Here is an 18,142-nt window from a genome sequence, read left to right on the forward strand (position 1 = left end):
TCTTGCCTAGGCTCACTCCTGTGGCTGCAATCAGCTGCATATGCTGATTGGTCTAGATTGGCCTGCCTCTGGTGGTTGGTGCTGGCATGCCCACTGAATTATGTGTCTACAACATTCTAGCCAAGCTTTTCCCCATGGTAGCAGGAACGGTCCTAGTAGCAAGAGATAAGCAAACATTTTTCAAATCTCTGCTTGTGGCACATTTGCTATTGTCTCATTGGCCAAAGCAAGTCACGTAGCCAAGCCCAGAGACTACTCACAGCCTAGAGACAGGGATGGGAATTTTGCTTGCAATTTTACAAATATTATACCATTGATAGTACTGTGTGAGATGAACTAAAGGAGTAAGACTGAACACGGAGACAAGAATTCAAAGACAATTATAACAAGAATCACATTCCCTAACAATTATTGAGCCTTTTTATGTTCAAGGAACTCTACATTTTTTATCACATGTAATTCTCACACATCCCTATGAAGTAGTTAATATTATCCCCATTTTTCTTTTTTTTTTCATTTTTTCCCCAGTTTTATTTTTGTATATATATAATTTATTGTCAAATTGGTTTTCATACAACACCAGTGCTCATCCCAACAGGTGCCCTCCTTAATGCCCATCACCCACTTTCCCCTCTCCCCCACCGCCATCAACCCTCAGTTTATTCTCAGTTTTTAAGAGTCTCTTATGGTTTGCCTCTCTCCCTCTCTAACTCTTTTTTTCCCCCTTTCCCTCCCCCATGGTCTTCTGTTAAGTTTCTCAGGATCCACATAAGAGTGAAAACATATCTGTCTTTCTCTGCCTGACTTATTTCACTAAGCATAACACTCTCCAGTTCCATCCACGTTGCTACAAAAGGCCATATTTCATTCTTTCTCATTGCCAATATATTCCATTGTATATATAAACATCTTCTTTATCCATTCATCAGTTATCCCCATTTTTCAGATGAGAAAACTGAGGTTCAGAGAAATTCAGTAACTTTAGTAGAAGTTACTCAGCTAACAAGTATTAGGGCTACAATTCAAACCTAGTTAATCTGGGCCCAGAGCACAAACACCTCCCAGATCACACTGCCTCCTCTCCACTAGCCAAAGTGCAACAAGAGACAATGAAACCCTGGGGTGGAGTGTTCACAGTGAGAGGGGACAGGGGGTTTGAAAAGTAAATCAGTAGAATGTATTCACTAATAGAATGTGGGAGTTAAGAAAAAAGGGTGACTCACAAATGACTCAGATTTCAAACCAGCATGACAGGGGGAAGCATATGAAACTAGATGTTAAATTACAAGTTTTGAGGCCCTGAGCTAATGAGAGATATCAGATGCCAAGGAGAGATATGTGAGGTAGACTGACTACATACAAATTTTCAAAGAAAATACCCAAGAATCAGTAATGCAACTGTTGGGGATCCTCATTCAGATCAAGAACATAAAAGACTCAGGGTGCCTGGGTTGCTCAGTCAGTTGAGTGTCCGACTTCAGCTCAGGTCATGATCTCACCGTTTGTGAGTTCAAGCCCCGCATCGGGCTCTGCTGACAGCTCAGAGCCTGGAACCTGTTTCAGATTCTGTGTCTCCCTCTCTCTCTGCCCCTCCCCTGCTCGTGCTCTCTTTCTGTCTCAAAAATAAGTAAACATTAAAAAAAAATTTTTTTAAGAATATAAAAGACTCAAGAGTAAGGAGATTTGAGAATTTGTGAGGATTTATCTGGTTTTCCAGCTCAACTGTAACACAGACATACATTTAAGGGAAGGGATAGGAAGTGCTTTCCCTTTATCCTAAGCCCAGTGAGAAGGGCTTTAAAGGCATCACTCAGTTTGACATGTATTCCTGGCAGGTAAAAGACACAGGGCACAGGGTTTGGATTCTCCCGGGGAAAACTAGAGCATTCAGAGTAGAGTTACAGCTGGATAGTGATGGAACTTCCTTAGATTAAAAAATATATATATACATGAATCCCGGGGACCACAGCAAGAACATGAGCCTGGAGCCATTATAAAAAGGGATCTTGCCCTATAGGATGGCTTTCCAGGCCAAAGAAGCCCAACAATACTTGGCTGAAGAATTTATACTGAGGCAGAAGTCAAGAGCAGATCAGCAGCTGCCAACTGATGGAGAGGCACCATTCACACACAGCGTAACGAAGGGGCCCAGAACAGGATGTAAGGGCCCACAGAAATGCCTGCAAGAAAAAGAACCAAATGTAAACATCTGCCCACCCAGAAAGCATGAGGCCATCTCACGGCACACCTATTAAGTAAAAATGTTACTGTTCTCTTACTCTCCTTTCCAGTCTCTTTCAATTCTGGTGGATTGAGAAACAATAGCTAGTGAGACTTGATGGAGACAACTGAGAAAAGAAGCTTATAGTGACCCCTACCCCCAAAGGCATATGGCCCCCCTATAGCTGGCCCTCACTGGGGAAGAAATGCTTGAATGAAAACTGATGTGTCCATAACTAGATATTCTAAAATCCAAAGCAAACTGTGTTTTATAACTTAGGGCTTTCTACTAAGAATGCATAGAAGACTTATCAATCTCCCTTACCCCCTGGCAGAAGATGGACCACCCCTTCAAAAGGGGTTGAAAGGAACATTAAGTAATGAAATAAGCCTTAAGTTTATACTCCACAAGTGCTGCCCATTCAACACATTAGTTAACAAATTGGGAAGTAAGGAGAAGTAGCTGGTTTTGGGGGTGAAAAAAGAAAAAAGATGGTGAACATGAGCTGGCATCTCAGAAAAAAGACTGAAGCCAATAACAGAAAATTTAAGGGCCATTTGCTTAGAAGTAGTAGTTGATGTTGAAGAGTTGTAGGTATTGAAGGGAGAAGGTAGAGAGAAGGAGGTCAAGACAAACTTTTGAAGGATGACCACAGAAATTAGGAAAAGTCTGTTAAAGCCACTGGGGATAATACAATATGACATCAAGAAGACATCTGTGGTAGACTGCTGGACCAGCAAACTCCCCAGAACACAGAAGGTAACCATCTACAGTGCAACCAATCTGTGTGTCTCATATCCCTTTCCGACAAAGCCAGCAATGGAGGGAGCTAGGCCTGGGCATGGTGATATCAGTGAAATGGCTGACTTGGTACAGTGGTAGAAAGATCATGGGCTAATAAAGCAGGAAAGATCCAAAGATGAAGAAGTCACAATGAGGATGCAAAAAAAAGCCAGCAGAAGTGAGGGAAGTGAAAAGGAAGCCATGATTAAGAGAAAAATGTCAAGATTTAGATCCTAGGGATGAATCCATTTCAAGCGATGATGAGATTGCCCTTGAGAGTATAGGGATATAAGACATAGAGTTGAGGCTTCATGGTGAAAAGGGCCACCAAAAAGAATGCCGAAATCACCAAAAGATTATGGCAGAAGGCTGGTCAAGGAGAAAGATCATTGTTGGTTCATAAACTGATCCCCATAATCAGAAAGCAAGGAGAGACAGAAGAAAGAGGCAGGCCATTCCAGATTGGTAGGTGGCAGGTTTAATAAGCAAGAGAAGTTACATACAACGCTTGTCTTGGGCAGCTGCAAGACAAGTAGATCTCCACACCCGCCTACCAGAATCTGAAAAGTTTAATATAGAAGCCTTAACTGGGTTCAGTCATGTGTACCATCCAGATGGTCTCAGCAACACCTTACTGTCTCAAGGCTGCATCCTTGAAACAGCTCCCACTGTGGGAACTGTGGACAGAACATTCCAAGGACAGGTAAGGAGGTGAGGAACCTCTGATGGCCTAGGTCTAGCTCAGAAGTTAACTGGCGGTCACAACCTCAGGATGACCTCCCCAAACAATCATGAGCTTTGATCTAGTCAACCAATTTTCCTGACGCTTCATTCATTCTACTTTAAGAAGGCAGAAAATCAAGAAGCAAATTTTTTTAAGATTTTTATTTTTTAAGAGGTATACATTTAAATTGAAGGCATTAAAAAGAATTAAGCTTTCATCATCTGTGAAACTAACGTTTGTGCAATCTTTCATTCCCTGGATAATACTGGTTGATTATGAGCTTTACTGGAATTTTAATCCATTTTTTAAGATCATCTGAACTGACAATCTCAGACAAAGTGTGGACAAATCAAAGCTCTACGTATCTTTGATCATGGCAAATTAAAACCTTTGAAAGCACAATCAGATCCTTTATTGGTTTCACATTTCAGATGATCTTTAGTGATTTATAACTGTTCATCTCAGAGGCTAAAATTAATTATTTATTGAGCTCCTACTATATGCCAGGAATTGTGGATATAAACACGAATAAATCTTAAGAAGAAAGAAGTTAGCTACTCAAGTCCCACAGGGATTTGAATCTAGGCTGGAGTTGCCAGGCTTAGCAAATAAAAATACAGGATGCCGAGTTAAATTTGAACTCAGATAAACAAAGGAAAAAAAATTTAGTATAGGTATGTCCCAAATATTGCATGGAACATTTATACTAAAAAAGTATTCATTGTTTGTCTGAAATTCAAATTTAACTGGGCATCCTGTATTTTATCTGGCAACACTAATCCCAGGTTTTGTTTTTTTTGTTTTGTTTGTTTTGTTTTGTTTTCTCTCTCCCCCTCTCTCTCTTTTTGGTCTGCAAGAAAAGGGCTTTAGCCAGAGGATATCTTTAAAGCAAGCAGTAATAAAAACAAAAACTATGCTTTGCCTATTCTGCCAACTCTTTTTATTTGTTTCCATTAGAGGACAAAACTTGTTCATTCTCACCCTTAATCAGGGAGCCTTCCTTGTTATATGTTTGTATAGCACACTACACTTTTTTTTAATAAACTTTACTTTTTAGAACATTTTTAGGTTCACAGCAAAATTGAACAGAAGGTACAGAGACTTCCCATATACCTTCTGCCCCCACGTGTATGTCTCCCCTATTATCAACATCCTCCACCAAAGTTGTACCTTTGTTACAACTTACGGACCTCTACTGACACATCATTATCACCCAAAGTCCACAGCATATATTATGGTTCATTCTTGGTGAATTGATTTGGACAAATGTATAATAACATATACCCATCATTATAGTATCATACAAAATAGTTTCACTACCATAAAAATCGTCCATCTATGTTTCCCTCCACTAATGTTTTCACTGTCTCCAGTTTTCTCTTTTCAGAATGTCATATACTTGGAATCATACAGTACATAGCCTTTTTCAGGTTGGCTTCTTTCACTTAGTAATATGCATTTAAGTTTACTCCATGTCTTTTCATGTCTTGATAACTCATTTCTTTTTAGCACATGAATACTATTCCATTGTCTGAATGTGCCACAATTTATCTATTTACCTACTGAAGGACCTCTTCGTTGCTTCCAAGTTTTGGCAATTAGGAATAAAGCTGCTATAAACATCTGTGAGCAGGTTTGTGTGTGGATATAAGTTTTCAACTCCTTTTCATAAATAGCAACATATGATTGCTGGATCATAGAGTAAAATATATTTAGTTTTGTAAGAAACCGCCAAACTATCTTCCAAAGTGGCCGTACCATTTTGCATTCCCACTGGCAATGAACAAGAATTCCTGTTGCTCTACATTCTCGCAAGCACTTGGTGTTGTCAGTGTTCTGGATTTTGCCCATTCTAATAGGTGTGTTGTGGTATCTCCTTGTTGTCTCACATTATACTTTTTCATGAGTCCTGTTGTATTATCTTAAGGTAAAAGTTAATCTATCTTAATGACAACAGGGGGTAAAAACTGGCAAGGCTATCTTTTTTTTTTTAATTTTTTTTTTTATTTTTTATTTTTTAATATATGAAATTTACTGTCAAATTGGTTTCCATACAACACCCAGTGCTCATCCCAAAAGGTGCCCTCCTCAATACCCATCACCCACCCTCCCCTCCCTCCCACCCCCCATCAACCCTCAGTTTTTAACAGTCTCTTATGCTTTGGCTCTCTCCCACTCTAACCTCTTTTTTTTTTTTTTTCTCCTTCCCCTCCCCCATGGGTTTCTGTTACGTTTCTCAGGATCCACATAAGAGTGAAACCATATGGCATCTGTCTTTCTCTGTATGGCTTATTTCACTTAGCATCACACTCTCCAGTTCCATCCACGTTGCTACAAAAGGCCATATTTCATTTTTTCTCATTGCCACGTAGTATTCCATTGTGTATATAAACCACAATTTCTTTATCCATTCATCAGTTGATGGACATTTAGGCTCTTTCCATAATTTGGCTGTTGTTGAGAGTGCTGCTATAAACATTGGGGTACAAGTGCCCTATGCATCAGTACTCCTGTATCCCTTGGATAAATTCCTAGCAGTGCTATTGCTGGGTCATAGGGTAGGTCTATTTTTAATTTTCTGAGGAACCTCCACACTGCTTTCCAGAGCGGCTGCACCAGTTTGCATTCCCACCAACAGTGCAAGAGGGTTCCCGTTTCTCCACATCCTCGCCAGCATCTATAGTCTCCTGATTTGTTCATTTTGGCCACTCTGACTGGCGTGAGGTGATATCTGAGTGTGGTTTTGATTTGTATTTCCCTGATAAGGAGCGACGTTGAACATCTTTTCATGTGCCTGTTGGCCATCCGGATGTCTTCTTTAGAGAAGTGTCTATTCATGTGTTCTGCCCATTTCTTCACTGGGTTATTTGTTTTTCGGGTGTGGAGTTTGGTGAGCTCTTTATAGATTTTGGATACTAGCCCTTTGTCCGATATGTCATTTGCAAATATCTTTTCCCATTCCGTTGGTTGCCTTTTAGTTTTGTTGGTTGTTTCCTTTGCTGTGCAGAAGCTTTTTATCTTCATAAGGTCCCAGTAATTCACTTTTGCTTTTAATTCCCTCTGGCAAGGCTATCTTTAATGGATAACTTCCATGTCTGTCTAGGTCCAAGGTACTACTCAGTTACTATTCACCTGTCAGTGGGCCAGGAGGAGGTGGGGAAAAGGTATAGGGTAACTAATTTTCATTTTAAGGGTGAGACAAGGAAGTGACACACATCACTTTTATTAGCCTGAACTGACTCCCATGGCTCCTCCTAACTGCAAGGGAGGCTGGGAAATGTAGTTTATAGCCCCATGTCTGCTTCTACTCCAGGAGATTCCATTACTGAAAAAGGAAAGTGGATGGGGTGGGGGCAACTATAAATCTCTGCCCAAACTAATCACTGTGGTAATTAAGTAATTATTTGTGTGATTAATTTAGCGGCTTCCCCCGCCCCTCCCCGCCACCGCACCCCGCAATCTAGGCTGTAAACTCCATGAAGGCAACGATGTCCTGCTAGTTCATCACTCTTATCTCTGGAGTCTAGGACGTTATCCACAAATAATCCATATATATTTTTGTTTGTTAATGGCCACAAATTCCTTCCCACTACTCCCAATGAGAGGTGAAGTACATGTCCTCTCCCACTGAGTCTGGGTGAACTTTAGACTGCTTCGAACAATAGAGTACAGTGGACAAGACCTCCGTGGCTAGGTCAGGAAAAGCCACACAGGTTCTGTCTGGTGCTCTTGGCATGCTTGCTCTGGGAGAAACAGCTCCCATGTAAGAAGTCTGACTAGCCTAAGCTCACCATAATGGAGAGGCCACATACAGATGCTCCAGGTAACAGCCCCAGCTGAGCTCCCCCTTGGACAGCTAACAGACTGCCAACCACATGAGTGAGCCACAGTTGGGACATCGAGTTCAGTAAAACCTCCAGATAATGAACATGTGACTGTAACCTATACAAGAGCCACCGGCTGAGCCCTTTGCAGATTCCTGGACCACAAAACCAGGAGCAAAATAAAACAGTTATACCATGACATATTGGGGTAGCTTGTTATGTGGCAATAGCAACTACAACAATGAACAATAGTAAATGGCAGCAGATATTCATATTAATGCCGCTTCTCAAGCACATAGGCCCTAGAACGGTGCCTCCTGCTTCCAAAGTGTGAATACCAAGGGGTGTCACAGCTCACAGTCCTTCTGGCTACACTTAGAGTTCCCTCTCTTCACAGCCTGCTTTCTTTCCATTCTCTGCTAGGTTTCTGTCTAACTTCTAGATCAAGAAAGTCTGGATAAACTTCAGATAAACACTTTAAAATTATTTCCTGGAAGCTCACCAAACCGAACATGTGAATCCTCCCAGGGCTGCACAATTGAAAACAAGTTATATAATTTCTGTTTCTCGGGGCGGAAAGGGCTGTGTAAGACAGAGAACACTGGGACTGTTGCCTGTCGTCTGGAATCACATTTTAAATAAATAGACAAAGTGAACTGCACAGAATGATGAATAATGAAATGGTAGAAATAGAAATTAGAGAGCAATGGGGACTACAGAAGCTATTTCTGTCTCTCACTGAGAATTCCTAATGGCTTAGGTTAGGTGTTTATTTCTAAGGGAGTGGATTATTTTTAATGTCTTTGAACATCACGCCTCCATGACATCCATTATTTCCAAGTGCCTGCAATGTACTTCTCAGATCTAAATATCATTGAAGAATTGAGGAACAGCTTGAGGTTCACAATGAATGTGTCTGTTTTTCCTTCAGCTATTTAAAATGTTCCATCAGCTATCTCAATTATTTATGGAATTCATTCTCTGATGAGAAAGTGATTTTCTGTAGACACTGGAATTATTTTGACTTTTTCCTCCTTTCTGCCTTCTTCACTGGTCAACACTCTCCAGTCCATCCATTTAGGAGGGTATCATCTGGGATGGTGTTAGAATCTTCCCGAAGATGGAAAATAAGTGGAGATCAGATATGAGCCATATAAATACTACCTTCGTGGCTGCATCTTCTCCTCCTACTCCATGCTTTCAGAATGACCTGTGGCACGTTTAAGAAATATTTGCAAATGGGGCACCTGGGTGGCTCAGTCGGTTAAGTGTCCGACTTCAGTTCAGGTCAAGATCTCGCAATTTGTGAGTTCAAGCCCCACGTCAGGCTCTGTGCTGACAGCTCAGAGCCTAGAGCCTGCTTTGGGTTCTGTGTCTCCCACTCTCTTTGCTCCTTCCCTGCTCATGTGCGCTCTCTCTCTCTCTCTCTCTCTCTAAAAAAAATAAAATAAACTTTTTTTTAAAAAAAGAAATATTCGCAGATGTGCAAGTATTTTTAAAACACTCAGGATTCTGGAATCATTATGGCAATTACTATTCTCTTAACATTCATGTAAATATATAGAAAATTAAAATTATATTGGTGGTACCAGGGTGGCTTGGTCCCCAAACCTGACTGATTATCAAAACAACCAATGGAGGGGCGCCTGGGTGGCTCAGTCGGTCGAGCGTCCAACTTCAGCTCAGGTCATGATCTCATGGTCTGTGAGTCTGAGCCCCACGTCGGGCTCTGTGCTGACAGCTCAGAGCCTGGAGCCTGCTTCAGATTCTGTGTCTCCCTCTCTCTCTGCCCCTCCCCCACTCATGCTGTCTCTCTCCCTCTGTCAAAAATAAATAAACATCAAAAAAATTAAAAAAAAAAAAAAACAACCAAGGGATTCTGTAAAAATGCAGATTCCTGAATTTTGCCTCAAAAAAATGGAACCACAGTCTCTGTAAGAGGGATTCAAGAATTCATGTGTATATTAGAATCTTCCAGGTGATTTGATGGCCAGCCAGCTTTGATAGTCTCGGCCTAACTGCACCCACACCCCACCATAAAGCATCAAAAGACAGGGGCTGTAACGAAGTAGGCAACACATGAGTAACAGGAGTAAGCTTCACCCAGAAACTTCCCAGGCCTGGATAGGACCACAAAGAACTCCCTTTTAGTTATTCAATTAACAAGCAAACATCTTTTCAGATCTAGTATGAACAAATGATGAGATGGAAGGGAACTGAAGAATATGACTTATTTTCTGCCATCAAGAAACTCAGAACTATTCATTCATTCATTCATTCACCAAATATTTATTGAGCACCTGCCATGTGGCAGGTACTATTCCAGACACTGGTGATACAGTGCCAAACAGACATAGTCCCCATCTTCGTGGATACGGTACTGAACATAATCTACATTCCTTTTTTAGGAAGGAGCACAGGTAAGCTAATAGCTTGGCTTTGACATTTGCATTAGGCAGTTCACTAGGCAGAGGCAGTAAAGCACTTGCATAAACCCAGGAGCCTCTTCACATCCCGCACCCTAGATACTTCACTTGCCTCACCTTAGTCCCAATCATGAGATCCAGAGGTATCCTAGAAGGGTTCACAGCATGTGTAAAGACAAGATGATGCTAAAGAGTATTCGGAAAATGATGAATAATCTAGTATGGCTTAAGTATAGAATACAGAGGGTAAGGAGAGTGGCTGGGGATTTTGCTGTGGATGAGGTGAGACTCCACCTGCAGTCTACAAACAATTTAGAAGCTCCTGGAACGCCAGATGTTTCTTCTCTGTCTGTACGAATATCTTATTCTCCATTTCATTTTTTAGAAAGATCACTCAAATGGCAGTATAAAAATAAAAACGGGGGAAAGGCTTGGAGACCAAGAAACAAAGTCGCTATTATAGTAGTGCCAGAAAAAGGTAATAAATATTTGAACTGAAGCAAAATGGCCTAAATGGAAAGGAAGTTTTGGTACTCAGGGCTATAGGGATACAGACAAGGGAGGAAAATTGTAGGGCCACCCAAGCTGAAAAGTCTGACTACGCCCTTCAGAGGAACGGTAAATGAAACATAAACAAGGAGAATAAAGTAAACTTGCCTATTTCATCCTTAGCACTGCCTGAAAGGAAAAAGTTGTTGGTGTTTTTTTTTTTTAATTTCACTACCACAGAACAGCTCTCACATAAATTTGTGGTCCAAATTCATGATAGCTACATAATAAACACACACACACACACACACACACACACACACACACACACACCCTCAAGTACAGAATTTAATTTAAAGCTATGCCTGTGTTAGCAATATGCCAAGGTAAATGGCAGAAGCAAACAGAAATCCTCATTGGAGTAATATCATCATCCCAAGCCTCAGAAAACTCTCACAGATAAAGTTCCAACGACAACCAACAGTTTACATATAAAAGTACAAAACACAGAGAAACAATGTACCGTGAGCGAGAGCTAGGAAAACAATAGACTAATATAGTCAATCCCACAAAGACTTCAGATACCAGAATTGTACAGTACAAAATGAAAAATAACAATGTTCTATGTGTTTAAAGAAAAAGACAACTTTGAAAATGTGAGCCAGAATGCATCCCAAAGTGACAAAGAAATAGAAATGTAAAATAGAAGTTTGAAATCATATAGAATAACATTAAGAGCATCCAAGTTGTGTCCAATTGGAATTTCAGGAGGAAACAATAGAATGGGGAAGAGGCGTTATTCAAGGAAACCATGGCTGAGAATTTTCTGGAATTGGTGAAAGATAGCAATCTTCATGTCAAGGTGGTTTCGTTTCCCTGAGACAAATCAGTGAATCTTCAGAACACTAAAGAAAAAGAGAAAATCATTAAAAGGGAGAAACAAGATCATCTGCATAGGAATGGCAATTAGAGCTGAATTCACAGAAGCAAAAAATGAAAGCCAAAAGACAGTGAAGTGATATCTTTCATGTGCACACAGAAAATAACTGTCATTTTAGATGTGTGTACCCAAAGAAACTTGGGTTTCTTTGAGAAACCAGGAACAAGGTTTAACAAGAACAAGGAATAATTAAAGTCAATTTCTTGAAAGAATTAAAATCAAAAACAGAATGAATTTACCACCAATAGGCCTTCGATACAGAAATGTTAAAGGATGTACTTCAGGACTAAGGAAAAATAACCCTGATGAAAAATCTGAAAATTCAAGAAAGATAGTGGTCAAAGATATTAGCAAATATATGAGGAAATCTAAACAAATATTAACTGTTTATTTTTTATAGCGTTAATATTTTTATTTGAAAACAAAGAAGGTCAAAAACCATAGGAAATACATATGACACAAGAAGAAACAAAAGCAGCTAGAGAACATGGAATTGTTACTGGGTGTGAACGTATGTGGTTTCTGCAAATTCTGTGTACCATAAATATCAATGTATCTATGAAGCCCAGTTAAATTTTCCTCTTTTTTAGGAATACAATCTAGTAATTCATCACTTACATATAACAGTGCTCATTCCAACCAGTGTCCTCCTTAATGCCCCTCACCCCTTTAGCCCTTCCCCCCACCAACCCTCAGTTTGTTCTCTGTATTTAGAAGTTTCTTATGGTTTGTCTTCCTCTCTGTTTTTATACTATTTTTGCTTCCCTTCCCTTATGTTCATCTATTTTGCATCTTAAATTCTATTTATGAGTGAAATCATATGATATTTGTCTTTCTCTGTCTGACTTATTTCTCTTAGCATAATACACTCTAGATCCATCCATGTTGTTGCAAATGGCAAGATTTCATTCTTTTTGGTCATCAAGTAATATTTCATTGAATATATATGCCACAGCTTTTTTATCCATTCATCAGTCGATGGGCAGTTGTGCTCTTTCCATACTTTGGCTATTGTTGATAGTGCTGCTATAAACATTGGGGTGCATGTGTCCCTTCAAATCAGCATCTTTGTATCCTTTGGATAAACACCTAGCAGTGCAATTGCTGGGTCGTAGGGTTAGTGCTATTTTTAATTTTTTGAGGAACCTCCATACTGCTTTCCAGAGTGGCTCCACCAGTTTGCATTCCCACCAGCAGTGCAAAAGCGTTCCCCTTTCTCCGCATCCTCAACAACATCTGTTGTTGCCTGAGTTGTTCATTTTACCCATTCTGACTGATGTGAGGTGGTATCTCACTGTGGTTTTGATTCGTATTTCCCTGATGATGAGTGATGTTGGGCATTTTTTCATGTGTCGGTTGGCCATCTGGATGTCTTCTTTGGAGAAGTACTTGTTCATGGCTTTTGCCCATTTCTTCACTGGAATATTTGTTTTTTGGGTGTTGAGTTTGATCAGTTCTTTACAGATTTTGGATACTAACCCTTTATCTGATATGTCATTTGCAAATATCTTCTCCCATTCAGTAGGTTGCCTTTTAATTTTGCTTATTATTTCCTTTACTGTGCAGAAGCTTTTTATCTTGATGAGGTCCCAACAGTTCATTTTTGCTTTTGTTTCCCTTGCCTCTGGAGACATGTCAAGTAAGAAGTTGCTGCAGCTGAGGTAAAAAATGTTGTTGCCTGTTTTCTCCTCTAGGATTTTGATGCCTTCCTGTCTTATATTTAGGTCTTTCACCCATTTTGAGTTTATTTTTGTGTATGGTGTAAGAAAGTGGTCCAGGTTCATTCTTCTGCATGTCACTGTCCAGTTTTCCCAGCACCATTTGATAAAGAGACTGTCTTTTTTCCTTGGATACTCTTTCCTGCTTTGTCAAACATTAGTTGGCCATACATTTGTGGGTCCATTTCTGGGCTCTCTATTCTGTTCCATTGATCTATATGTCTGTTTTTGTGCCAGTACCATACTGTCTTGATGATTACAGCTTTGTAATACAGATTGAAGTCCAGAATTGTGATGCCTCCAGCTTTGGATTTCTTTTTCAGGATTGCTTTGGCCATTTGGGGTCTTTTCTGGATCCATACAAATTTTAGGATTATTTGTCCTAGTTCTGTGAAGACTGTGGTGTTATTTTTGATAGGGATTGCATTGAATATGTAGATTGCTTTGGGTAGTATCAACATTTTAATGATATTTGTTCTTCCAAACCATGAGCATGGAATGTTTCCATTTTTTTGTGTTGTCTTCAATTTCTTTCATAAGCTTTCTATAGTTTTCAGTGTATAGATTTTTCCCTCTTTGGTTCGGTTTATTCCTAGGTATTTTATGGTTTTTGGTGCAATTGTGAATAGGACCAATTCCTTGATTTCTCTTTCTGCTGCTTCATTATTGGTGTATAGAAATGCAACTGATTTCTGTACATTGATTTTATATCCTATGACTTTGCTGAATTCATGTATCAGTTCTAGCAGTTTTTTGGTGGAGTCTTTTGTTTTTTTCCACATAGAGTACCATGTCATCTGTGAAGAGTGAAAGTTTGACTTCCTCCTTGCCAGTTTGGATGCCTTTTATTTCTTTGTGTTGTCTGACTGCTGAGGCTAGGGCTTCCAATACTATAACAGTGGTGAGAGTAAATAAATAATAAATATTAGTGGTTTAAAACAATAATGAGTGATGGGAGGGAAGTCAGGATAGAACTAAAATAGCAAAAATACAGTAACATAAAATAATAGAGGATGATCAGAAGTATAATATTCTATGGTCAATGTGCTGTTAGGAAGGAAGCCAAACGTATAAACTTTAGACTTCATTAAATAGGCATGTTAAAATATAAATGGTAGCCACCAAAGTAATAGACAAAAATACAGGACTCTGACACAGCAGGGAGGGAAATGAAATAAGGAAACGTGAGATAGACAGATAGGTAGATAGATAGATATAGATAGAGAGATATGTATTTATATATCTAAAGATATATATAGAGATATATATTTCTATCTTAGAGAGATATATATTTATATCTCTCTCTCTATATATAACTTTTTCTACTTTTGTCCCATAGAGAAAGAGAGAGAGAATCAACAAAGCTAAAAAAATCAGTTCTTTGAAAAGATACTAAACATACGTCTGTCAAGCCTAGCCAAGAAGAAAGAAGGCACAGATAAATAATGTCAAGAATGAAACAGAACACCTAACTACAGATGCTACCGAAATTAAACAGATTAAGAGGATATTGTCAACAATTCTATGCCAGTACATTTTAAAGTTAAGATGATAAAACTTACAAAAACTAACCCACAAGAACTAGAAACCCTAAAAGATCTCCTATAAACCTATTTTTTTAATGTTTTTTTTTACATTTATTTATTTTTGATAGAGAGAGACAGAGCACAAGTGGGGGAGGGGCAGAGAGAGAAGGAGACACAGAATCTGAAGCAGGCTGCAGGCTCTGAGCTGTCAGCACAGAGCCCCACGTGGGGCTCGAACTCACAAACCATGAGATCATGACCTGAGCTGAAGTTGGACACTTACCTAACTGAACCACCCAGGCGCCCCTAAACCTATTTTTTTAATTTCCTGTGAAGAAAACATCAGGCCCAAAAACCTTTTTTTTTTAATTCTTTTATATCTTAAAGAATAGATCATTGAAATCTTACATAAAATTTTTCAGAAAGGAGAAAGAGGGAATTCCCCACAACTCACTTTTTAGAGACTTGTGTATCCTTGATGTAGAAATCTGATAAGGACAATAAAAAAAGGAAAAATTATCTAACTAGATACTACAATCCTACATGAAATTAATAATTCAAATTCAACAGTGTACAAACTGAATATATGCCAGGATGCAAAGTTGGTTTAATATTAGAAAGTTAAATTAATAGAATTTTCCATGCTATAATATAAAAGAAGAAAAACCATATGTTTGTCTCAGTAGATGCATAAAAATCATACAAAATCATCCAGTAAAATTCAACATCCATCTACATCTAAACTGTTCAAATTAATAAGGGTTTATAACAGCAACTATGTATTACCTAAGGTCAGTATAATATAAAATGTGTATCACCTCTATCCCTGGTGGAACAGGTTGGACCAATAAATCAATGAAACAGAATGAAGACTAGAAATAGACCCATGCAGGTCAGTGGGTAAAGAATGAATTATTTTAATAAATGTTGCTGGAAATAAATTCAAATGAACAAAATGAAATTGGGTTACTACTTCACAATGAACACAAAAATCAATTCTAGTTCAATTAAAGACTTCTATGATAAAAGCAACACTATAAATGCGTAGAAGACAATACAAAAATACAAAGTGAAAGACCTATATTCTAAAAGCTATAAAACATTGATAAAAAAAATTAAAGACAACACAAAGAAATGGAAAGGCATTCCATGCTCATGAATTGGAAGAACAAACATTGGTAAAATGTCTATATATCACCCAAAGCAACAGACACATTTAATGCAATCCCTATCAAAATATAAGCAGCATTTTCAAACAGAACTAGAGCAAACAATCCTAAAATTTGTCTGGAACTACAAAAACCCCAAATAGCCAAATAAATCTTGAGAAAGAACAAAACTGGAGGTATCACAATCTGATTTCAAGACATACTACAAAGCTGTAGTGATTAACACAGTATGGTACTGGCACAAAACAGACACATAGATCAACAGAACAGAATAGAAAGCCCAGAGACAAACCTATGATTATATGGTCAATTAATCTTTGACAAAGGAGGCAAGACCATGCAACGGGAAAAAGTCTCTTCAACAAATGGTGCTGGGAAAACTGGACAGCTACAAGCAAAAGAGTGAAACCAGACTACTTTCTTACACCATATCCAAGGCTCAGTCGGCTAAGTGTCCGACTTCAGCTCAGGTCATGATCTCACAGTTATTGAGTTCAGGTCCCACATCGGGCTCTGTGCTGACAGCTCGGAGCCTGGAGCCTGCTTCACATTCTGTGTCTCCTTCTCCCTCTCTGCCCCTCCCCCACTCAGGCTCTGTCACTCTCTCAAAAATAAATAGATATTTTTAAAAAATTAATGGATTAAGGACCTAAATGTGAGACCTGAAACGATTACAATCCTAGAAGAGAGCATAGGGAATAATTTATCTGATACTGGCCATAACAAGACCTTTCTAGATATGTCTTCTAGATATGTCCCTGAGGCAAGGGAAACAAAAGCTAAAACAAACTATTGTGACTACATGAAAATAAAAAGCTTCCGTGTAGCAAAGGAAACAACAAAATTAAAAGACAACCGACTGAATGGGAGAAGATATTCACAAATGACACATCTGATAAACAATTAAAGGGTATTCAAAACATATAAATAAAGTATACAACTCAACATCCAAAAACCAAATAATCCAATTTAAAAATGAGCAGAACACACGAACAGTCATTTCTCCAAAGAAGACATCCAGATGGCCAACAGACACATGAAAGGATGTTCAACATCACTCATCATCAGGGAAGTGCAAATCAAAACCACAATGAGATATTACCTCACACCTGACAGAATGACTAAAATCAAAAACACAAGCAACAGGTGTTGGTGAGGATGTAGAGAAATAGGGTCCCTTATGCACTGTTGGTGGGAATACAAATTGGTACAGCCTCTATGGAAAATTCCTCAAAAATTAAAAACAGAACTACCATATGATCCAGTAACTGCACTACTGAGTATTTACCCAAAGAATACAAAAACACTAATTCAAAGGGTTATATGTACCCCTATGTTTATTCCAGCATTATTTACAACAGTCAGATTATGGAAGCAGCCCAAGAATCCATCAATTGATGAATGGATAAAGAAGACATGATACATATATACAGTCAAATATTACTCAGCCATCCACCAAAAAGAATGAAATTTTGCCATTTGCAACAATATGGATGGAGCTAGAGAGTATTATGCTAAGGGAAATAAGTCAGTCAGAGAAAGACAAATATATGATTTCACTCACGTGTGGAATTTACGAAACAAATGAAAAAGGGAAAGAAAAGACGCTAACCAAAAACAGACTCCTAACTATAGAGAACAAACTGGTGGTTACCAAAGGGGAGGTGGGTGGGGGATGGGCAAAATAGGTGAAGGGGAATAAGAGCACACTTATCCATGATGAGCACTGAGTAATATATGGAATTGCTTAAATCACTATATTGTGTACCTGAAATGAATATAAACACAGTATGTTAACTATATTTGAATTAAAATCACATTCCATATGTATGTATATACATATATATACACAACGAATATACATATTATATTTATAAAAGTATTATTTGTATATATATTTTAATCTTAAAGATAAAAATAAAACAAGGCTCCCAAGTTGCCATTATTATCCTCTTACTGCAAATGAGTAAACCAAAGCTCAAGGAGATTAAGGAGACCTCTTAGGATCACACGGCTCGTAAATGGAAGAACCAACATTTAAAGCCAAGACTGTTAATTCCAAAGTCCACACATGGGCCACTGTACTTTAGAGCTCAAAGCAGAGCACTAAAAATGCTACTGCAGGCTGGAAATGCTTTGAGTGCTAAGGAATGGGTGAATTCAGTGCTGCCCAGGCCTCCTGGGGAAAATGTCAAAGGGCCAAGGGACATTTCTTCATCTCTGAATGCTGCCTGGTTTGTTAAAAGCTCATTAAGCCCAATATTCCTGGTGTAAAAGCTACTGGAGATTCCAGCATATGACAGATTCTGAGGTCAATATTAA

At 38.7% G+C, this 18,142-nt stretch overlaps 1 long non-coding RNA gene across 1 annotated transcript in view; it reads right to left on the reverse strand.

Moving 5' to 3' along the window:
- LOC131511745 (uncharacterized) overlaps positions 1-18,142 on the reverse strand; it is a 129,322-nt gene that overhangs the window by 58,972 nt on the left and 52,208 nt on the right. Inside the window, exon 2 of the long non-coding RNA XR_009261707.1 lies at positions 15,106-15,139. This is a non-coding gene — a long non-coding RNA (uncharacterized LOC131511745). The remainder of the gene's footprint in view (positions 1-15,105; positions 15,140-18,142) is intronic.

This window comes from Neofelis nebulosa, chromosome 5 (assembly GCF_028018385.1).
Source record: "Neofelis nebulosa isolate mNeoNeb1 chromosome 5, mNeoNeb1.pri, whole genome shotgun sequence".
NCBI classification, from domain to species: domain Eukaryota; kingdom Metazoa; phylum Chordata; class Mammalia; order Carnivora; family Felidae; genus Neofelis; species Neofelis nebulosa.